The sequence below is a fragment of the Rhinolophus ferrumequinum genome, chromosome 20 (assembly GCF_004115265.2).
Source record: "Rhinolophus ferrumequinum isolate MPI-CBG mRhiFer1 chromosome 20, mRhiFer1_v1.p, whole genome shotgun sequence".
Lineage (NCBI taxonomy): Eukaryota > Metazoa > Chordata > Mammalia > Chiroptera > Rhinolophidae > Rhinolophus > Rhinolophus ferrumequinum.
The window spans coordinates 34,423,494-34,448,615 of record NC_046303.1 but is presented as its reverse complement, the minus strand read 5'-3'; the positions used below and the strand labels follow the sequence as shown (position 1 = coordinate 34,448,615).

General features: G+C 38.1%; 1 long non-coding RNA gene across 1 annotated transcript in view; it reads left to right on the top strand.

The window, feature by feature from the left end:
• The first annotated feature begins 11,231 nt into the window (after positions 1-11,231).
• LOC117012397 (uncharacterized) overlaps positions 11,232-25,122 on the top strand; it is a 31,319-nt gene continuing 17,428 nt past the window's right edge. The window contains exon 1 of the long non-coding RNA XR_004421164.1: positions 11,232-11,343. This is a non-coding gene — a long non-coding RNA (uncharacterized LOC117012397). The remainder of the gene's footprint in view (positions 11,344-25,122) is intronic.

The following is a 25,122-nucleotide window of genomic DNA, read 5'->3' as shown; positions in this document are numbered from 1 at the left end:
TATTCATTTTTGTTGGTTACACACCTAGGAATGAAATAGCTTAGTCAAGGTTTACTAGATACTACCAAACACATGCACACAGTGATTGAACAAATTTATAGTTTCACCATCAGTGTGTGAGAGTTCCAATTCAATTTAATATATAGCTATCAGTGTTCCAGAGTTCCAGTTGTTCTGCACCCTTGTTAACACCATGGTATTTTGTGCCCTTTTCACTTTAGCCAATTTTTTAGTGTAGTATTATGTAGTACTATTATACTATGGCTTAAATTTTGCTCTTCTCTGATGGCTAATGAAGTCAGACACCTTTCCAAATGTGTATTGACCATTGGATATCATTGATGAAGTAACTTTTGCTCATTTTTCCTTTGTGTCATCTATCTTTTTCTTATTGCTTTATGGGAGTTCTTTGTATATCCTGGATATGAATCCTTTGTCTGATATACATATTGTCAATGTATTCTCCCACTTGAAGACTTTCTTAGTGGTGTCTAATTTTTTTCTTTGTGGTTATTGTTTTTTGTGGTGAGTTTTTTTTAACTTTGTCTATTCCAAGTCAATAATGATACTCAAGCTGCTGATTTTTAGATGTCACCCCCATATCTGGCCACTTTATTAAACCTTCTTATTAGTTCCAATTATTAAGAGATAATACAGATCTTTTTTTTTTTCGTTTCTTTTTAGGTAGGTAATCATATCATCTGACATTACTGACTGTTTGAGGTCTTGCTTTTTCATATTAGTCAGGAAGTAACTGAAACACAGGACTAAAATTACACTCATACACTGATGGTGGAACTATAAATTGGTCATTGTGTACATCTATTTAGGAGTAAATAATACAGAATATATTATTTTACATACTAGAAAATTTCAAGATCTAGTGGTTGCAAGTACAGCAAGTTCCAGCTGTTTTAATGAAAGTGTCTTTGCTTTGTTATATTTCTGTGTTGACTTTGTCTTCAGGCTGGTGGCCAAGTGTTGCAGTAAGTCTTGGTTTGCTAAGAAATTTGTAAGAAATGTTTCACTGTCTTTGAATGTTGCTTTATCTAATTTTATTGAGTCAATACTATTTTATTCCTTTAAAATGCTGATTAATATATCAATGTGTTTTCTAGTTTTGAACTATCCTTGAATTCCTCAGATAAACATATTCCTTATATTTTATTGTTTTAATCTCCTGCTGGATTCAAATTTGCTGTTTTATATAATATTGTTGATTCTTTGCTTATAACAGAATGGGCCTATAATTTTCTTGTTTGGTCCTCAGCTTAATTTGGCATCAGGGTTAAGCTAAATGGCAGAATTCCTCATATTTTTCTGTTTTGGAGCAATCCAATTCATTAGAAATTACAGTTGATGTCATTATCCATACATTCTCTATCTGTGAACTTGCCTACCAGTTAAAATTGATTTGTAACCCCAAAGTTAATCATTATAGCACTCTGTGGTCATTTGCAGACATACACAGAGAGGTGAAAAGTTTGAGTCAACCCACATGCATGTTCCTGGAGTTGAGGAAGAGGATGCTCTGCCTTCTTGATTCAGTTCTCATACTGTGATCAAGGGTCTTTTTCATGGTCTATTTAAGTGCCATGTATTTTGCATTTTTGTGCTTTATGTTGGTGATTTTGCAGTTTGAAATGGCCCCCAAGAATAATGCTGGCATGCTGTCTAGTGTTCCTAAGCACGAGGTGGTGTGATGTGCCTTATGGAGAAAATCTGTGTGTTAATTAAGTTTTGTTCAGGCATGAGTTTTTGTGCTGTTGGCCATGAGTTCAATGTTAATGAATCAACAGTATATATTAAATAAAGTGCCTTTAAACAGAAACATACATAAAACAAAATTACGTATTGATCAGTTGATGAAAATATTGTGGCCAGAGGCTCACAGTAAACGAACCCTGTTTTTCCCCTAGGAGCGATGATCAATATTCACTAATTCAGTGTTAGCAGTGACTTTGTAGAGCATAACTACCACAAATAATGAGAATTGACTGTACTTGTTTGAAGAGTTGACAGAAGTCACTCTAGTGCCTTTTGTAGAGATAGATTAATAATTATCATTTTTATTTATTTTCTGGTCTTGGTCTATTCCAGTATCCTACAGGGCCAATTTTAGTAATTTACATTTTCTTAAAAAGTGTCCATTTTGTCTGATATTTACAATTATTAGTGTTCCTTTTTATAATGTTTTATTCCCCTATGGACGTTGCATTTTTGTTTCTAATTTTGTTATTTGGGGTATCTCTTCTTTCTTTAATACCTGTCAATGTCTGTCTTTAAGTGTTTGTCTATGAGTATTTTCATATAATGAGATTTTCTTTTGTAATTATCTTTGCTGTGTATTTGTTTTCTGTTCCCGTAATATCTTCTCTTATCTTCATTAACTCCTTCCTTTTCTTTCTTTTAGTTTAAAACTTAGTCAATTTGTTTTTATTATTTCTTATACCCTAAAATAAAATAATATTTAAGACTTTAAACTTTCAGCTCAGATTCCTGAGCTCTGTTTCTGATATGTAAAAGAAAATTTTGGAATTTGGAGATCTGTTTTCTCTCCCACAAAAGGCTGACCTTCAAAATTATTGCCTTATTAGACACAAAAAGCTTTATTTGAGGCTGAGCAATGACTTTATTATTCTAAAAGACATATATTCTGGCCCTGAAGCACTAAAACCCATTGATTCAAAGGAAGGGAAATCACATGACATAATGATTTAAAGGGAATTAAAAATACCTTGACTTAATATTTTAAAAAATACCCAATTGATTCTGATTGACTAAATTTTCTGTGGTCCAATTAGCCTGAACTTCATTTAGCAGCTTACAGAAACCTGCTGTGGTAAATTATACTGTTTCTTTACCATTCTTTCTTTCGTCCTCGGCCCAGGAATATTTTTAGCAGAAACACTTCCCAATGTCACTAGTTCGGAGTTTGGATAGGTGACTTGCTTTGGCCAATGAAATGTGGGAAGACATAACATGTACTACATTCAAAGGTCTAAGTGTGGTTTGGTTTGCCCTCTTGTGTTCTTGCAATCCACCATGAAAAGATACTGTCTGACGAAGCCACAGTTTCTTCATTGTGAGTCCCAGAATGAGGAGACATATGGAACAGACCTGAATCCAACCCACATCCTGATGCCAAACCCAGCCCAACCAAGTCCAGTGGAGACATACCCTATCCATAGATCTGTGAACAAGAAACCAATGTTTGTTGTTATAAGTCAACTGAGAGGTAGTGTTTTTGTTTTGTTTTGTGTGTGTGTTGTTGTTGTTGTTGTTGTTAGATAGTGTTATTGAAGAAAAAAGTTAACACAATAGTCATGTAGTAAATTATTCCTGCATGCTCTATATTTTCCCTGGTTCATATTATATATCTGATTGTTGAGTTTAATCAAGTCCCCATATGAGTTAGCAAGGAAAAATAGTTTGTACTGCATAGTTTTGCAACCACACTTGAGTGAATATAGTGGAAATATATCTGACCCTTCCTATTGGATCAGAAATATTTCAACTGGTTTCTACTAGCAGGTCAGGAACCTAGCAAGGCTTCCTACTTCACCTTAGAGTACAGCAACTCTTGACAGGCTTTATGTTGGCCAAGAATAACATACAATCCAGTGGGAAGATAAGTACAGCAACTTCCTCATGACCAGCTGTTCACTTATATAGCTCCAGCACAAGGGCAACATCCTATCAGTGTGATGGGAGATGAGTTTTGGTATTTACATATAAACTAGGGATGAGTCTTGGTACTTACATATTATCATGGGGATCTATTTCTTCCATCTTATGTTGACATCTGTGATGGCCTTCTAAATAACTCAGGGCATCAGAGGGTTGTTCTCTCCCACAAGCCAAGATAACTTTGGCAAACACATCTGTAGAATGTGTGCACTGGGCACATTTCCTTGTTGAATTATTCAATTAAATCTGATAATGAGAGCACATTGACACAGTTAAACACTCAGGTGAATAAAGGATTCACTTTGAAGTGCAGCAATTTCTGGAGTCATCTGTGTGTTAACAAGTGATGCTCCTCAGTGCCATCATCTAGGGAGGAAGAAACCTTAGAAAAGGTAAACTAGAGTTGAGCATGCTGGAGGCCTTTTCTGGCATGATTTCAAGGAGATGAAAGATGGAGGCAGTCTCCAATGTTGATCAGAGCCATCAATCTTTTTAGAATAATGTAATGAATTTTAAGAGACAGAAAAATGACTCAGTTCTTAACTGAGTCTTATTCTTCTGAACTCTAATGGGACATAGAGAGAGAAACACAAGCATAGGTATCAACACATCTGATTTCTGATCTTCCCTCTGCAAAGTCCCTCATACACAACCTTACACAAACATGGACAGTTTTCGTCTCAGTCCTCACTCTGTAAAATGGGAGAAAATTGACTGGCCCCACGTTATCACCATAGCACATATCACAAAGCACCAACAAAACTTTATGCAAATAAAAGGGCTATCCAGAAATCCAAATTTGGGTAATGGCTGTTATTTAAATACGTTGTATACATTATGAAACACCTGCCCAGTGCACAGGCTTTCTCTACAATAAGGGCATCATTATGTCATTACTAACCACGGTTTGGCACTTGGCAAATGCCAGCTTCTATTTTTATTAGCCTGTCCTGTCTCTCCAGCTAATCTATACATCTTTACAAATAAGGACCATTTCTTAACTCTCTTTTTTAACCTTCACTACTTAGCACAGTATGGAAAGCACAAGGTATGTGTTCGTTGGTTATATCATGAAATTAGCTAATAACTGCATTTATTGATCCTCTTCCATGTGCCAGACCCTGTGCCAGCCATTTTAGAAACATTATCTCTAATTTGTACAATTAAACAGTAACTCGAAAAGAAAAAAATTATCCCCATTCTACAGACCAAGAAACTAAGGGTCAGAGAGGCTATGAGACTAAGCTGAGGCTATACTGCTAGTTTAATAAAAATGATTATGCATGCAATGAATAAAATATGTTTAAGTAATTATGTGGTCACGGTTAACAGTTTAGAAAAGCAGGGACTAAATTAAAGTATCACTAGTAATTGTTAATTGCTGACATATTCACTATTCTCATCAACTATTTATTCAGTGTCTGCTAGGATCAGGGATGTGCTATGGGTGTTACTTAACCTCAGAACCCAAAGCTTTGTTTCAGTGTCTAAAGAAGAAATTAAACATGTGTGAATGTTTGCTTCGCAATATGGAAATCAGTGCAATCACGTAAGACATCTGTCTGGCCTCAATCTTTCTTTCCAGATCATTATATCTAACTTATGAAGGGGGAAATTTTTTTGTCAAAGTTTCAAGCTCACTTGCCATTGAAATCATGTCTTACCCAGTCATATCTATATTTTGCCCACAATTTCCCCCCATATTAGATCGAGAAGAAAAATGTAAAAGCAAGAGAAGAGAAAAATGTGGGGCAAATGATACAACAAAGTTTTGAAACACTTGACCTGTTTCAATGTAGTAATTAAGTCATTCCACTAAGATGCTAGAAAATGAAAATTATTTTCCTCAGGTTGTGAAAATGTTACCCTTAAATTTATGTAAGTTGGGTATTATTTCTCTACTGACCTCCTCATGATCATAATCTGATAATGTGGATGAGTCATTTAGATGAGTTTCCTCCTCAGAATATTTCACTCACAATGGGGAAAGGGCCATTTAGCTAACCACTCTCTTTTTGGCTCTGAGGAAATTGGAGCCTAGATAGATGAAGTGACCAGATTGCGGACAGTTAGCTGGCCAATGTCAGAGCTGCAGTTAGAAACCAGGCTTTCTTTCCATTACCCAGCCCCAAATTTCTAAATTACACTTTTAAAAATGCTATTACCATCCTTTTCTCACGTAATAATTAAAAAATACAATATGAGCTTTAAAACAGAAATTTTTCTTCAGTCATTAATTAGCCAGTGACTTGAACAGTAAGCCTTCAAAAATATGTAGTAAATCTAGTTTTTAAAAATCAACTCTGCTTATCCATAGCTGCAGGGGCACCAGGTAGCCCTTCCCTTTTTTTTTTTTTTTTTAACAAAGACCCTCAAATTTAGTGTTACATGTAGTCCTCACTGCAATCCTGTGAGCTGTGATTGTGTTCTTGACTTTATAGATGAGGAAACTGCTGATCAAAGAGACTAAATTATCCAGCTGGTGGGCGGCAGAGTCAGAATTCTAAAATGGCTGTATAAACTTGACTTCATTGCTTCCTCCATTTCAATACATTTCCTAATTATTCTCATGAAAGATTTGCTTAACTATCTCCTAGTGGGTTCAAGTCCCCCCTTCCAGAGTAGACAGTTTTGGCCAGGAGGTGGCTGCCTGGCCAGGAATGACATTTTCAGCCCTATGACCATTTGGGTGGGGCTCTGTGATAAGCGCTCATCAATGGCTGATGAGCAGAAGTGTTATGTGTCAGAAGTAGATATGCCTTCTCTACTCTCTCTTTCCCCATCCATTGGCTTGTGTGGGTGTCCTGGGTGTCCTTGGAAGGCACAGCTGCCGAGTCTGGATCCCTGAGTAACAGTGGAGCAACTAACTGTGCTTCCCATCCCTCTGCTTTGTTAGCCAGTAATATCCACAATGGACTATTACATAAGCAAAAAAAAAAAAAATGTTTCATGTGAATGCCAATGAAATTGTGGTATTTGTTTGTTAGAGCAGTTAGCAGTACCCTAACTAAAATGAATATACTTTTTGTTGGAGAAGATAATTCAGATTTTTGTTTTCCCCTGTCAAATATCTATGTTTACTAACTTGTTTGCTAACTCCCTGATTTTAATTTTGCTAAATGGAAATGACTCTGGAGAGTCATTTATCAGTGACCTCCCTTTCCGTTCCTTGTTTTTCCATTAGTTTAGGGTGAATGATGATGACTATTCTACATTTCTATTTATGGTACCCAAACAAAAATGTCAAAAAAGCACCTTTATGACATAGTTATTTGTAAAATAAATACATATATTACAAAAAAAATTTTTTAACTTCCCTCTTTTAAACTCTTCTAAGCACGCCCCATCTTCAAAAACATTTTTGAGGAAAATTTACATCTCTGACAGGGAAAGGGTGGTGGCCTGGTATTAATCAGAGAGGATTTATTGTCTCCTATGAGTATAGCTCATACAAGGGCTTCCCTGCTGGTTGGCAACACTCAGAGCCTTAAAACTGAGGATACTCCCTCAGGAACATATAGGACCTGCTGTCTGGACACTGGTTTCAAAATATAGCCTAAAATGCGTGCCAAGAGCTCAAATCGCTCACCCTTCCCAACCACTCAAAGGGTCTGAGGCTCTCACTTCTTACACTTCCTTGATGTGGTAACTCCAAGAGTCAGGAGTGGGAGAAAAGAGGCTTTGGAGAAAGGTACCTAGAGGAATTCTTTTGACAACTCCCTCCCCCACCCTCAGCTTTCTACTTTCTCTCTCCCAGCAATGTCAAGGTGTTGCTCCTCGTAATATTTCAAGTCTAAAACCTGAACACAAAATCTGAGAAGGAAAGTTTTGCCAACAGAGCAGTCCCCAGAGCAAATGATAAATGCCCCAAGTGCTTTTTGGGGAAAAATCCTGAAAGCCGAGTTTGGTCACTAGAGTAAATCCCCATAGAAAAAGAAATAAATCTCTGTGACATCTGCTAATATACACCATTTCCCTTAAACACCTCTTCCTGTCCACTTTCTACAACTCCTTCCTCTTTCTACCAATGCTCCTTTTGTTCTGTGTTTTTCGGCCATCAGGGGATAACTTAGCCAGCAGATGGTACCAGGAAAACCAAGGGTATTGCATCCAGCTGTGTGTAAGTATATTGGTAAATTAAAGCCCTGGGTCTAGGATCTGAAATAAAAATCAGTGAAAGCAAAAAGATGGATGCTTTTTTTTTTATGCTTTATTCATTCATGTGCTCAAAAAGCATTTGCCGTTCACCTATGGTGTTAGCACTGTTTAAGACAATGAAGAATAAAAGATATGTGGTTTCTGTTTCCCTAGCCAGGTGCAAGTGATATGCTTAAGAACCTCCCCCAAAAAACTACACAACTGAAAAATAAAGAATGAGAGATTCAACTAATGAAATGGGAAAGATTCATAGTATATGTTGCAACACATGATGCATATGAGTCAGAAAAAAACTATGCTCTTGTTTGTTTGTATGTTTGAAAGTTGCCCTAGGATGAATTAGAAGGAATCACATGTTATATGACATGTGGTATATAACACCCACGGAGACCTCCTTGGGCTGCATGCATGAGGAGTCAGACTAATTAAAAGCCCAGAACTCAGATTTGTTCTCCTCCACTTAAGAGGCGGGAGGAGACATTAGGGAGAGTCTAGTGGAGATCCACAGAGGTGGTGATGGCCTGCAAAAGAGGGCTCTGAAGTCGTCGATAGAAGTAACAGTAGGCCCCATCATAGCTGATTCACATTCAGCACTACCATGGATCAAAGCATGTCCCCAAAAGAATCCCAGAGGAACTGTCCAGACTGAACTTCCACTGTGGAACATCTACTCTTTTCTGGCTATTGTGATGTCAGAATGGTCCAATCCAGAGCTGCCTGCATGAGTCACCTTGAACTCCACCTGCTTTGCATTATTGCCTCTTGGTTCTCTTCCCTGGAGGTTCTTTAGACATCTGGACTGCATTGTGGCACGATATGATTCTCATTTTCCCCACAAACATCTCTGATTGAAGGCAGATGACACCTGACCTTAAGCTCACCTTTAGGAATCTGTGCTAAGCCTGGTTTAGCACAGCTAGGTTATAGTATGGATGTTACCCCTACCTGCTGACCCTGTGGGTCATGGGTTATTTTACAGAACTCTAGCTGTTGGATATTGCCCAGGAGATCACATCCAGATTGAAATGGTGTGTAAGTTAAACATCTAGATAATTAGACCCTGAACCCAGCTATTAAGAAAAGCCACACCTCTAGAAATTCTTAAGAACAAGATAGACACTTATCTTGGATATTTAAATACAAATTCTCCATAAAAGATGATCTCTGGATGGTTCCTCTAACACTGTAACTGTACATCTCAAAAATGCAAGTGCTGGCATTTCTTCTAGATTTTACTCCTTTATCCATGTGTTTGGGGATTGTGAGAATGATAAGGAGATGGAAAATCTGCAAATTGTTATGGAAAATAAAATGGGAATGGGAGCTACCATATAGTTCTTCTGTGGGGCTGAACCTGTCCCAGTAATTTTTAAGTTTGATTAAATCTTCACCTAACGGCATGTCATTGGTTTGAAATGAAATTCCCTGGCTCGATTTTTTTAGCATACTCTGATATCTTCTATCATCTTCATCACCATCACCATCATCATCACTAAACTATATTGGGCTCTCACTCTATGATTATGACGGGTTCTGTGCTAGGTGCTTTACATATATCATCACTTAGAAATCTCATAACCACTCTATTAGGTAGACACTAGTGATGTCTCCAATTTGCATATGAGAAAACTGAGACTGAGAGAGGTTATTTGACTGGTCCACTGGTATTAATGATATCCATTTTGACATCAGCTAACCTAAAGTAGCTGATAAGGAATCAATTTTCTGATTCGGATCCTCATATTTACAGAGTGATTATTACATTTCTTGCATTCATTTCAAGTGAATAAAACACACTTAGCCCTTTACTCTCCAAATCTCTGCTACTCTCTCCTCTCTGCTCCGAAGGCCTGCGATCTTTTCCTCTCTTCTTTCTCTCTTCTCTCAGTCACGCTTCTCTCCTCCCATGTGTGGGGTTTCTAGACACCTTTCCTCCCATCCTTCTCCTCCTCACACCAACATGAGGTGCAGAGCATATGACAGGGTGCAGAGGAGCACTCTCTCATATAGGCCCGTTTTAGAGGAGAATTCTTTGCAAGAACTGCTAAGGGCTTTAACGGCAAAGACAGAACTTTCCCCTGCTCTCAAAAACTCTTGGGCAAGTTTCCAAATTCCCAGCAAAGTAGGAAAAAAGTCCAACTATCTGGAGCATTTTATGCACCTGACACCATCACATTAGTGGCATCAGATTACATATTCAGTAAGGACTTCTGCCACAGACTGTTGCAATTAACCACATGGGAATGTGCAGGCCAGGACCCCTCACAGTTATTCAATCGTTGCCAACCTACAACATACAAAGCAGTGAGAACTTAAAATGCCCTGGGAAGAGAATGCTGTATCTCATTAGGAAATGAAATTGTGACTTTCCTGGGAGTGACAGCTCTGGCAGGAAGAGATTATGGCCTGGATTTCTAGCTATCACCAGTGTAACTATTCTAATCCGCCAGCTCCATGTCAGAGCTTCAATAAAATAAAATAAAAATTCAGAAAAACCTTTAAGATGGTTTGATTGAGGCATGGCCTAAAACAGTGCCTATATATTTTTAGATGACCCATTGACAGATGGGTGTAAGAAATTCACTAATTCTTAATCAACATTGAATTGAGACCAAGGATGTGAGTCCAGATGGAAATGCCTATGGTACCTGCCCCAAGACACCTAAAATAGCACCTAAGAACTCTGCTTCTGGAATTTTCTCCCTCCTTCCAAATTTTCCAGGGACTCCTACATACTCAATCTCCTTCCGTGCTGCTAAGGGCTCCCAACTTCCTTCCTTCCCAGAGTTCCAGTTCTGGACCTACTCTTGTCTTTGCCCCCTATCATCTGTTTGAGGGTCTCAATGCTAACACACGCTTCTGACTTAGTTTTGGAAATGCTATCATCTAACTAGTGAAACAGAAATTTGTAGGCATTATGTTCTTACTAATCTTTGCGATCTTCTATTTTAATTACAATGGGATATATTAACTAAGAATTCTGCTTAGTGGTATAATATTAAAAAATAGAGGCAAAAAATAACAATTTAGAAGTCCTGTGATAGAGTCCTGTGGCCTGTCTCCTGATCAGCTAATGGCTTTGAATAGCCCTCAAAATATATATGATTTCAGTACTGCAATGCAAATCTGTTCTGTGCGACCATTACATAACCAATGCTAATCGTCTAATTGTAAGTTCAGGAATAGACATCGGTTATGAAGATGATGCAAGAGTGACTGGGCCACTGTCTATAATCAACATCCCCAGAAACCACATCAACCCTACCAAATACTCAAATACTTAAATATTTAAGTATCTTAGTAAAGATATTGCCTCCTACTATTACATAATGTGTCAGAGACAATGCTATGGGTTCCTGAAACCTCTTTTGTTTTTTGCTTCTAGGCATAAAATTTGACCACTTTCTCCAGCCTCCTTTGGAGTTGCTTGAAACCACATGACTGAGTTCTGGCGAAGGGAATGTGAGCAGAAGTGATGTAAGGCACTGCTAGCCGGTAAGCCTCCTGTGTCCACCACCCCTTTACATCCTCATCCTCACTGGACTGTGATGTGACCAAGAAATGAACTCTTCTTGCCTCAAATGTCTCCCCAAATATCAGTGGCTTGTTACAACAGTTATCCTGATTAATAATGTACTCCTTTGTGTTCGGGAAGGTTCACTGAATACCAGTGAGCTAACTGGCACAGCCAATGCCAGGACACAATTAATTACATGGGGTTTGGCTTCAAGGTCATTGCCAAGTACACCCTCAATTTGAAGCAGGTCATTTTTGGCATATGGTTGTTGAGAAATATCTATTTTTCTTACCATCTTCCTGTTTTCCTTCCTGAATAATGCCAACATCCTTTATGGGACTATGCTCTTTCCGCCCACCTTTGTGGCCTAATGGGACCCTACTGTTCTGGGCAGGACATTCTACAACCATTCAGTGGTTTTCATATGAGTGAATTCAAACAAAAGGAATGTGGTGATGCAGGCAGTAAAGTAATCTCAGCCCTTTGGGTTCCTTGGCCTTTCACACAGAGCACATATCCTTCACCAGAGCACTTAGGATGCAGACACGGTATGAGTGTACAGCCTATGGGAAGGAGGGGATGACTTAAAACAGATGAGTGTTTTAAGTTCAGCCTGTGCTCAACAGTTAAATTCAATTCAGAGACTTCCCAAAACCTTTCTGAAGTTACAAAAGGGCCATAAGAAATCAGCTTCTTTCTTTTGTGGTTGCAGATTGAATTACTCAGTTCATGAAGCTGCGTCAAAATGCTTGCGTAACACTGCAAGCTGTCGCTGATGGAAATGAGGATGGTTTCTTCTTTGTTGTTAAATACCTACAGTGATTCCACCAACATTCAGCCCCCACTACAGTGTTAGATATGTGAGCCCTGAATCCTGCCCCCAGAGAATTCAAAGATGTGCGGTGAAACATCCATTGAAAATGCCTTAGAAAGGAAAATACTAATGTGGACCTGTTGCCTCAGAGGTTAAGCTTTCCTTCCATCCCTGGAAGGAAAGACTTGAAAGTCTCAGGGAAATACTCAGGGTAGAGTTACAGGACTGAAAGGCGCGCTGGAAATTGGAGACACTTCCTGCTGAGATCACATTCCCTGACTCTGTGTGGTCAGCACAAGCCTTTTCCAGCACCACAGAAAATCTGCCTGCTCCTAAATTGCTCCTCACAACACAAATGTAGGTTTAGCACTACACCCTGGGAGACAGAAATCTCTAACACCCTAAACCCCTTTATACCTACTTGGTGTACTGGACTATTTTTTCCTTTAATACCAAGTAGTCTAAACTTAGAGGCTAGAAATATGGTTCCCATTCCAGAATTAATTGGTGAGTAATGTCACCTTGAACAAGTCCCTTCTCTCACTTGCATCTGTGAATTGGAGAATCTATTCTATGAGGGCACACAATAAATATGTGTTGATCAGAAATCCCCTAACTCCTTCCTCATTTGTAAGCATATTTAAAATGGAAAAATTTCTATAGAATAGTGCTCTCTAACCTAGGAGTACATCAAAATCAGCAGAGAAGATTGCATTTTTTTGTTAAGATATAACTTAACACAGCTATTTGTTTTTAGTTGCCTTCTCTTTAAGATATAACTCACATGCAGTAAAATGTACAGATCTTAAGTGTACAGTCAATGTATTTGGACAAATATATATGCCCATGTAATTTTCACCCCAATCAAGACATAGCATTGCCATCATTCCCAAAAGTTTCCCTGTGTCCCCTTCCCAATTAACTCTCCTCCTCCACACACACACAGTTGACTACTTTTTGATTTGTCATTATCTAAATGTAATCAAAAGTATATACTCATTAATATCTGGCTTCGTTCACTTATAATATCTGTGAAAGTAATTATTTTCTTTTTATTGTTAGTAGTATTCCATTGGATGAAAATACCTGCTATGGATTGAACTGGATTCCCCAAAATTCATATTGTGGATTCTTGGTACCCAATGTAATTGTATTTGGAGGTAGGGTTTTTAGGGGGTAATTAAGGTTAACCAAGGTCATAAGGTGGGATCCTAATCTGATAGAACTGGTGGCCTTATAAGAAGAGGAAGAAAGAGATCTCTCTCTCTCTCTCTCTCTCTGAGAGCACTTACCAAGGAAAGGCCATATAGGGATACAGGGAGAAAGGAACAGTCTGCAAGCCAGGAAGAGAGCTCTCACTAGACACTGAATCGGTCAGCACCTTGATCTTGGACTTCCCAGTCTCCAGAACTGTGAGAAATAAATTTTTGTTGTGTGAACCACCCAGTCTATGATATTTTATTATTTGGAAAAATTTCAGCAAGAATTTATTCAAACATATTTCTGTCCAATTTTTCCTCACCTTTCAGGACTCCAGTTATATATATATGTTAGACCTATTGATATTTCCTCACAGGTTACTGATGTTTTATTCTTTTTTAAAAAATCCTGTTACTCTTTTTGTTTTAGTTTGAATAATTTCTATTGCCCTGTCTTGAAGTTTACTAATTCTTTTTTATGTAGTGTCCAAATGCTATTAGCATACGCAACGAGATTCTTTTTATGTATTGATTTTTTTCAGTTCAAAAATTTCCATTTGGTTCTTTTAAAAATATTTTTCATTTCTTTCCTAAATTACCCCACCTGTCATCTTTGGTGTCTTATCCTTTCTAAATTCTTTAATACATTTATAATGTTTTTAAAGTCCTTGTTGACTAATTCTTAAACTGAGTCATCTGTGTGTCTACTTCTATTTGCTATATTTTCTCTTGATTATAGGTCACACTTTCCTCCTTCATCATATGTCTTATAAGTTTTTTATTGTATTCTGAATATCATGTAAAACAAAATTTTGGAGACCAAATGTAATATTTTATTTTGTTTCTTTTTCTTTCCTCTGTATGGTAGTTACAATAAGGTAAAGTACTAATAGTTTATATTTCTCCTAGAGTCAAATTTAAGTGAGGCTGGGTCACAGCTTTAATTAAATTTATTTCATCTGTGATTAATATGCTCCCCAAATTGATTTAAGTTTATAATTTCCATATGGCTATTTCTGTATTAGAATTTTACTGAAAGACATATAACTGTCTTTATATACTTGAAAAGTAAATAGTCCCAAAAATTCTTTTGATCACAGCTTTCAGTCAGAACAGGAGCATCACCCACAATGTAAACATATTGAATATCCACTATGTTACGGGCACTGAACGAAATCCTGGGAACACAAAAAGCTACATGGACATTCTTAGCTTTCAAGGGCATTAAAATTTAGTTAGAGAAATAGAACACATACCTAAAACCTCAAATAATATGACAAAATAGATTTTGTAATATGCCAAATGAGTGACACCAGCAATAAATATAGCTCTGTGAAGAGGTATTCACAATGAGCTCTGGTGATTAGAAAAGAATTCATATGGAAGACAAGATTTTAAGTGAGTCTAAAAGAATATAAGGTAAATGAGGCAGGGCCAGGGAAGCCTTTTTGAGAGACAGGGTGTCATGAACAAAATATTGTGTATATTTAAGAGAGGAGAAAATATTACAAAGTTTGGAAAATATATTTTGGAGGGTCTACGGTATGAATATGGTTTTACATGGGCATTAACGCAAAGCCAAAGACCAGTTGTTAATGTGGTAGCCATGTAATCAGAGCCAACTTTGAGAGAATCAATCTTACATCAAACTGTGAATATTGGCAATACCTATTTTCACTCAGACCCATTTTTTTGCCTTTTCTCTGCTCTGTATCATAGTAAGGTTAATCCCACTGTCTGAATTTGGCACGTAAGATTGAAGAATGGCTGGAAAAGAAAGCCAGAGCATTTCCACCCTCTTTTTTCCCCTTAGACTCTTCCAGCAACATCTGTATCACTTCCTTGGCATCTTTTCTTACCTCCCCCTAGGTGACACTGGACCCTGAATTCTGATAACACTCCCTCTATCTTTCTCTCTCCAGTTTGGGATCTTAGCAGCTTCCTAATGTCACCAATCACTGAGTTACCTCACTGAGCCCTGGTAAACATTCTCCTTTATTGCTGCTATAATAAAGCACCTACATTAAGTTGCTTCTTTTTGAAATATCCATAGTGGTTTCTGTTTTCCTGATTGGATCTGGTTAGACCTGGGGATATGATAAGTAACTTCCACTTTATGCATCATATTTATACTTACGATTTTGAAAATTGCATGACAGATATCACTTTGTAATCAGAATAAAACCAAAAAAATTGTAAGGAAATTAACATTAATGCAGTGATAAACTGGATTGCAATTAGGATATTGAAAACAAATTACATAAGGCCTGTGTATGGATAGTTCTGTAAATTGTCATTGTAGAAGTTGGAGGGAAAAAAAGAGACTAGATGGATATATGAAGGACAGAGACAGACACTAAAGCAGTGATTTCAAACCAGGGGAGTATATAAGAGTCTCCTGGGATGCTTTTAAAAAATACACGTGTTGGGTATCACCCAGACCAACTGAATCAAATATCTGAGGCTGGGTCCAGGCACGACTATTTTGAAATGACTTCCTGAATGGTGCGCATCAACTTCATTATTTTTCATCCTCCATCACCACTGAGAACCTTTAGACATGAAGGAGCCACTAGGGAGAAGAGCAGATTCACTAGGAGAAAGGCCTGGAACAACTAGAGGTAAAAGTGTGGGGAGTCAGAGGGGAAAACCAAAAAACAAACAAACCAAAAAACTGTATAATAACAAATACTGCAAAATAACATACATTGTAAATTTATGTGTAGAAATTAACACTTAACAGAAAGATTTTATTAAAATATTTCATGTGTCTAACACATTAGCTATAAAAAAGTATACTTCTCAAGTATATTAATACAATGGAGAACTTGTGGAAATAGACAGTTTTAAAGGCAAAGATTTGTCCATCTAAATGCTATCTAAAAAAGAGAGGGACTGTATTTGAAGTACTGTGATTTTCTAAACCACAAGAACTATGAGGAAGATCCAATAAACATCAGCGTTTTAAATGCCAAATTAGAATGAATAAATAAATGACCTTCTCAAGGGAAAACCGGTTCCTTTGAAATTTTAGCAAATGGAGTTATAAGTGCCAGATTTCTTTATTTATAGAAAACTAAGCTTCATTAATATTGAACTTGCCAGTGATCTACATGAGTAACAGAGATCTTCATGAAAAGGGAGATTCAATAATTAGCATTTAACTCTTCATTGAAACATAGATAGGAATAACAAGAAAAAAAAATACAGTTTGTCTTGAAGTCCACAAACATAAAAATTATCTTTTATTATCAGAACATCATTTATGGGCATTTCAATAAACATTTTATGAAAAGCATCTAACAAGTGAGCCCTATGTTTAATTGATGTGAAAAAGCTTTATGATATTTAATAAGACACCCCAAACCCCATCCACAGGCCTAATTTAAAAAATACTGGGATCTCTAAGCCAGACAATCTAATGAGTAGGTGTTCTCCATAGGGACTGACCCAGAGTTGAGCAAACTTCTAAGAAATTCATACTACAGCTCTCATGGTCTGGCCTCCTACCCCCAAGGTCGTGGTGGGGAACAAACAGCTCCTCTCCCAATTAAACATGCATCGAGGCTCTGGCCCTCTGTGCTGTGTACAACAGAAGCCTATGCACGCACAGTGCCAGCGCGGGTTATGAGGATGCCCCCATTGTGAAAGGCTAGAAATTGGGCTGGCAGGGGATAAAACAATGGTGGCAGAGACAGATTGGGCCCCATATGGCTCTGCAGAGCCTGGGAGCAGTAGGAATGCAGAAAACGGGAAATTTAGGTTAATCTAAGGCAGTGGTCCCCAAACTAGTTCCAGTGCCAAAACCCCTATTGGTCTGTTTAATTCTAACATATAAACTAGGATCTGTTTTACTAGCAGAAAAGATGACTATATTATGGATATACATTTTATGTGTACATATAAATATACATGTGTGTAAATACATACACACAATACAAAATTATTACTACCATCTGTCTAGGAAAACAAGTTGTATGCTTAACACAAGAGACTATTTCTTAGGTTTCCTATTAATATTTCTCGGCTCGTTCATTTTGTCATCTGCTACCGTGTTTCCCCGAAAATAAGACTTAGCCAGACAATCGTCTCTAATGTGTCTTTTGGAGCAAAATTAATATAAGACCCAGTATTATATTATTATATTATATTATACTATATTATACTATACTATACTATATTATATTATATTATTATTATACCTGGTATTATATTATATTACACCTGGTTTTATATTATAGCAAAATAAGACTGGGTCTTATATTAATTTCTGCTCCAAAAGATGCATTAGAGCTGATTGTCTGCTAGGTCTTATTTTCGGGGAAACAGGGTAGTCTTCACAGGCAAGACATCAAAAGTGCCAATGATCTGAGAAATAATTTATGAAAGAAAAACATGAAATCAAGGAGATCATTTATTAACTTATATTTTTCTGAGAATTGGAAAAAAACGGATATAATTGTATTTAGTGAAAATTAGCTTGATCCATCATAAATAAAACACCTATAATTCATTAGGACCCTTGGACAGTAAACAACTTCAACCTACTTGCACTTGCTGAAACAAAAAAGGGGGGCATTACTATAATGATATAAGAGTATCTTTTGGATTCCAAGGGCAGGGATAAAAATTTTTTTAAAATTAAAAAAAACAAAACCACAGATTTACAAATTGCTGGAACCAAAAACTGGGAAGCCAGAAGGAATCTTTCTCTGTCCGTTACTTCTGTTTTCCTCTGAGTGTCTGATTCCTCCCCCCTCACACTTCTCTCTTTCTCTCCCTCCCCCACCTCCAATAGTTCTCTCTGCTTCTCATCCTCTCCATCCATCAAGAAACAGTACATGATGGATTTCACAACTCCCAAGGGTACCAGAGATACAATCTGTTGTTGGCTACAAGGGAAAATGTATATGCCTGGCTCACTGCATTCACATTTTCATTTACGGAACTCTGCTTTGGCACTGCCTTCCATTGGGCCTCTGAGAAACAGGAGAGAGTGGACATCATCTTCTTTGTGATCATTAAATCCTTAATCCTTTATGCACAGAGCTTTTACTTACAAATGCTTCAGCTATGTATGTTTTAGGTTATGAAAGTGGCAGCAGGAATAGGCGAAGGTCCTGTTTTCAGGCATTTGCTGGGAAGTTACTGTTCAGATGCAGAATTCAGCTCTGTAAACCACTCGGATTGCAGACTGCCTTACGGGGTAACTGAAGGGAGCTGCTGCCCTCCCCCAGTGATGGTAAATACACGGAACAGCAGCTCGTAGCCCCCAGCACCCAAAATACAGGCCTCCCACACTTGGACTTCCCTATCAACAGGCGGAAAGCTACTTTGTCCTCAGGACAGGACTAAGAAGCCCCCGTGAGGGATGTCTCATGCCTGCAGGAGGGAGCCAGGCAGTTGCAGAGCTGGCTCCACCTGCAGAGCTCAGGGCGGAGGATTGCACTGCTTTTGTGGCTGCAGACTTGTCCATATTCACAAAGAATTTTAAGTGAAACAGTGACCTGATGTTGAACACTGTAATCCATGCAGTTGGCACTGTTACATCTCGCTTACCTGTGAGTGCTGAGCTGCCTAAGCAGATTAGGCAGCCGTCATACCCTGTGGATAAGGAATACTCAGTCATCCGTGAGACCTAGGATTTTCGGTACTTCCAAAGGGAATTGCCTGCTTTGCCAGGGGTTTATTTTGGCTGGGGAAGGAGACCCTAAACAGATGATTGAAGTGTGAAAACTAACAAATGGTTGTTTTGTACAGAAGGGAAATAACTTAGGTTATACTTCAGGCATGTGTCTGGCCATTCTTGACTACACGATGTAGTTGGTCAATGTAGCACAGGCCTTTGGGTAGAACTGAAAGATTCTGGATGCTCTTGCTCACATGTCTGCATGATACAGATGTGCTAAGCGTAGCTGCTTGACTGGTGTCACACAGTGCCACGTGCTTTGTCATATATCCTGAATGTCCCTGGTTACAAGTACCATTTGGGTGTTTCCCTTTGAGATTCTGGTGGGTCAGAATCCTGATTCTATTTCTAACTGCAGAGCCCGTGCAGGGCAGCTTTATGCCCAGGTACACAGATGTAACAGACAAGAAAATCCCACATGCCTACAAACATTTCCATATCAGTCTGCCACATGCCTGAAGTTCCTGCGTGTCTCTCTTCCTTTGTGGTAATAATGCCCTTAAACCTACCTCATCCTTTCCATCCACACTTTCATCACCCCACCCCCACTTGCCTGGGCTATTGCAATCGCTTCTCACCTAAGTCTCTGCTTCCAGTATTTCCCCAAAAAAAACCATCCCAGAACATGCTGGTAGAGGCACCTCTTCAAACACATTTCCGGTGTGTAACCCCCTTACTTAAGAACCATCGTCTCCCTGTGACCTGCTAAATGCCAGTTTGTGCCAAAATCCTCTGACTGATGTTCAAGGCCCTTATCAATGTGACACTAACCTAACTCTACAGCATTTTCTCACTGCTCCCCTGAACCTACGTGCACATGCCAAACAAACTTTATTATTCTGTTTCTGGGGTACATTTTGTACCTCATTTTAATTGGATTCTCTCTCTAAAGATCCAATCTCCAAATAAGGTCACATTCTAAGGTACTGGGGATTAAGATCCCAACATACCATTTTCATAAGTCATAATTAAACCCATAATAAAAGTTGATGAATGATGAAATCTTGATCATTATTTTGGCCGAAAGGGAAAGCCCTCTTATTTCAAAACTAGTCATAAAATGTGGGCAAAAGGTTCTGTTGACCCAACAGTCAACAGTGCTGGGAGCTCCTGCTTCACAGCACCTGAGGGCCAGTTTATAGGTTCACTACATCTCAAGACGTGGAGGGTTATCCTTCTCAGCCTACAGAGTCAAGGAGATAACGACTTCTGCTAAAGAAAGTAACTCTGAGAGAATAGGCCATTGAAATGCTATCACAAAGACGATGCAGAAAGTCGAGAGCATTGCCTGACTTCATACTGTGATTATACTCAATGGCACTCACAAAATAGTACCTCATGTGGGTGGCTGCACATTACAATCAAATGCTGATGTCTTGTCCCTCTATGTGCCCCAGACGCTGATTTAAGTCAGGGTTGAGAACCATTCATCTAAGCCCTGGGCGCTAGGGCAAGATAGCGCTGAATACGTCAGTATTTACAACAGTGCCCATCTATGGCTACGAGTGAAAAGCGGAATTTGTACTCCTTTTGTTATATTTGGATAATTCAGTCAAGAGGAAATATCTATAGAAATTTTTCTCAGCACACATTGCCTGAGTAGTTGAAGCCATGGTGTATTCTTTAGGATTTCTGAGGTAATCATGAGGCCCAAAGTTGTAAGAATAAACTCCTTACTGGTTGAGCTTCCCACTCAATATAGTGCAATATCTCCTTTGTCTCTTAAGAACTAACTGAATAAAACCAAAAGAAATCAATGCTTCAAGCATTCTTGTCTTAGTAAAAATCCTCAAATTTTTCATTGTACACACTGAGGAATTAGAAGCTTACAAAAGGGAGTGATTATATCAAGTCACTTTAAAGCTAAAAGTGTTTATTTTGTTCTACGGAGAGGGAACGAAAGAACTCTTGAGCATCTAACCAAAGAAATGATCTCAAAACCAGTGGCCACACCAGAAAAAGTATTGATAAGGTAAAACTTTGCGGAGTTTATAAACTCATCCTGAAGTCAAGAATACTAAATTTTGGCATGGACCACATTCAACTCTGGAGCTTATCAAAAGTACAAATGAACAGGCCCTATCTTTCCAGGTATCCTTTTAGGTATTGATTCCTTCACTAGGCTGCAAGCTCCATGATTTATCACAAGGACCATGATTTATCCTTCTCTCACCCAAAGTAACAAGTATGAGGTCAAGCACATAACACGTGCTCAGGGAATGTTTGATATAAATGCAGTTACTCCATTCCTTTCTGTTCTTGCTAGAATCAGGGAATAAAAGGGAGTGAGCCTACCGAGTCAGCCTGTGTCCCTAAACTTAAGAGTACAAAGAATCAAAAGCGGTGTTGCCAGGTCAATTAATACATCAATGACAGATGACTACACAGTGAAAAAATATGGAAATACCTCGTTTGGTATTTCTCTTTTGGAGAAACTTAGCAAGCTAGCACTACTTTAATTATTTAATGTCTGTATGTATTGGTGTTTTAGTACCAAAAACTTTGTTTTTATTACAATTACTATGAGAAAATATATGGTGACACAATTTCTTTCAGACATTTCTACTTCATCTGCATATGTTAGCAAATTGATTAGAAAAATGACTAATGGACACTGTATTCAGCTGGTTGTTGTTGAAAATACAGAAATCAGGAGGATGTCAAATGTTATTTTAATCATGATTGAATAGTAAGATTGAAGCTTTTATACTGGCAGTATTAGAGGTTCTTGAACTGCTTTGTTACACATTTCTCGACTCACAAGAGACACAAAGGAAAGAAACTGATACTCTTCCGCTGTAGCACTTGCTGACCTAGACTCAGTTCCTATAGATCTGACACTGAAGTCTCACAAAAGGATGCCTCTTGCACATTCAAATATTAGGTTAACTAAAGGTGTAGACAGCAGAGCAAGTACTTAAGATGCCTGGAGAACTGTGCCTCAGTCCCATGATTCTGGGTCCTTTCCAGTTCCCCCAGAGATATTCTGCAGTGGTTGTAAGACGGACTTAGGTTTTGCAATAATTAAAGCCTGCCTTGTTCACAACACAACAACTATCTATGATTTTTTAAAAATGTGTTTATAAACTTTATTCACGAGCTAACCAAGATTTTTATAGAATGTTACAATTGTAAAGAAAACTTTTGAGGACTTGAACTTATTAATCATTTAAAACTAGATTCTACTATTTACAAATCAAAATTAATATTTAAAAAAAAAAGGTACAAGCTTCCCTCCAGAAGTTTCTAACTAGAAACTATTTTTTTGAGGAGCCAAGGTACTGTATATATTTGAAAACTGTTTCAAAATAATTTAAAGATCAGATTGTTTACTAAATCCAATTGCTTCTTCCCTTCTCCTAAACCCATCTGTATTCATCTGAATTTATAAATTCCTCCTATAATTTTTCCATGGTAACTTTTGAAGTTGTTAGTATTTAATGACCTGTCATTCTGCTTGCATACATCATAAACTGAACTACATTGAAAAATTCTCTACTGTTTTCAACTACTGATGTTTCAGTTCATTTTTAAATTGGAAAATATTTTATTGATATCTGAGTTAAAAGACAGTTCACCCATTATAGGGCTTAAGCGTTCAATAACCTCGAATACTGTGAGTATAAAAGCTTCAGTCTTATGTATGGTGATGGAAGGAGAACTGACTCTGGGTGGTGAACACACAATGTAATTTATAGATGATGTGATACAGAATTGCACACCTGAAATCTATGTAATTTTACTAACAATTGTCACCCCAATAAATTAAAAAAAATAATAAAAATAAAAAAGTTAAAAGGGAAAAAAAAAAGCTTCAGTCTTACCATTCAATCATGACTAAAATAACATTTGACATCTACCTGATTTCTGTATTTTCAGCAACAACCAGCTGAATTATCTTTTCACAATTAATAATATGCTAAAGAGATGTCATCAAGCCCAGAACTGATATTGTTGCCTAATTCAAGACGAAAAAAAAAAAAAAGGTATAAAATGTTTTCAGAACAAGATAACCTAAGACTGAGATACTGTTTCATATTAAATTTTTTAATGTTCATGAAACTTTGTCAATTTTTCATCACCACAAACACAACCGTCCCAGAAATGATATTTTGCTGTTTCTGGTTATTACCTGAAATACATCAAGATTATTTAGGGATTGATGGAAAGCTATACCACCTTCATTCCTTCATCCTTCTGCTTAAGGAAAAGGCTGCTGTAGTCCCTGGGCGAGAGAGCCTCAGGCTTTGTGGGCATCTTGGTGGAGAGAATTTTTGCCTGCAGGCAGCATGAATGATTGAAGAGAATCAGAGACACTCTCCTGCTTACCACAGAATAGTAGATTCTGGAGGGAGCTTGGCTCAGAAACACATCTGGACCCCAGAGAGGACAAAAAATTGTTGTCCCCTATGAATGTGCGCTCCTTCCTTTCTCCTAAGGCATAGGGGAGCCGACTGAGTAAGGTTGCCTGTGGCTTTCCTAAGCCTGAACTAGGGGGAGTGACTAAGGGGAGTGACTAGGGAGCTGTGAGGCTTCCTCCAGGTGAATTATTAGGATACTTGCAGGCTGCTGGCTTCTTCACCACTGACCCAGCAGGGAGAAACTAAGTATTTTTGCCTGCTTAGAGTACTGGATCTGAGTCCAAAGTAACCAACGAATACAAAAAGAAAACTTACTTAAGAGGAAGATCAGTCAGAACCTAAAGAACATGTGTGTAGGAAAATAGAAAGCTGGATGACAGACAACTGGATGAAGGAGGAGGGAACGGAGGAGGAGAGGAAGGCTGAGGAGCTGCTATTGCCCGAGGAAGGCATAGTTGCTGATGCTCACTTCAGATGTAACCAAGGAGATAATGGGGAAGAGAGAGCATCTCAAAGGGAGAAACAAGGGCAGAAGCAGGTCTAATGAAGGAACATCCCTCACTCTCCAGAGAAGAGAGACTTTAGAATTCCTATGTGTATCCCATACGTTCCTTTCTGAATGCTAATATTGATTGAAGTTTATACAAAGGGTGCATAGAGGGAATATAACACATTTTTGAATTCACAGATCTCTGACTTAAGAAGAGCCACATCCAGACCTGATAGAGAGAATACTGAATATCCCTCAGAGATCATGAGCTCTGAGCTTGATGCGCTCAATGAATGGGACTTTGGGGTTGTCTTGCTGGGGCACAGGAAGTGAACAAAATATATGGTGACCAGAAGATGGATTGTGGTAGTCATAGGACTTTCACATGTATTTCCAGCTCTCTTCTTCCCAGACACACGGTAAACTTGCACTTCCCCCTACTACCCTTTGAAGTTTGGTGTGCCCAGTGCTATTCTTTACACAATAGGATGTGAAAAGAAGAGACGGACGGTGCTATGAGCCAGTGTATGACTGCCATATTCCTTTCCCCTATCATAACAATCATGGAAGCGTGTGTCAAGATGAAGACTCAATCAGCTTTAGCCCCAAGTGACTATGATGAGCAGGAACCCCTATATTGGACGACAAGAAAAATGTATGGGATAAACTTTTCTTGGTGTAAGATACAGAGATTTGGAGATTGTCACTGTGACAAAACCTGCTATATACTGACTGAGGCACATGTTCAACTGAATTAGAAAATCCTACCCTTGCTGGAATAGATATTGTTGAAAACATCTGAAAACTGAGAACCTCACATTAAAAATGACTATGCTTCACAATATTTGACAATTTTTAAAGTTATGACCATCTTGATAAATTCTAAATGACACTTGAAGAATCAAGAAAAAGTTTGCATGAGGATCACAGTTTGTCCTGGAGTCATAGCAGAAAGTAAATTCTTAAATATCTCCTTAAGATCCTATCGAAATGGATGCACTCACATAGCCTCATCTTCCAGTTTGAGGACAATCACAGGTGGTTTTCTGCATGCCTTCTGAGTTCTTGTTTCTCTTTTGGTCCTTTCCTATATTGGATGATGTTTTTCTAATCAAGAGCAAGAAACAAGAACAAAATCTGTGATGCTTACCCCTTTACATCTTTCCAAACTAGCAGTAAGTGAGTGAATCTCTTCCCTATGAAA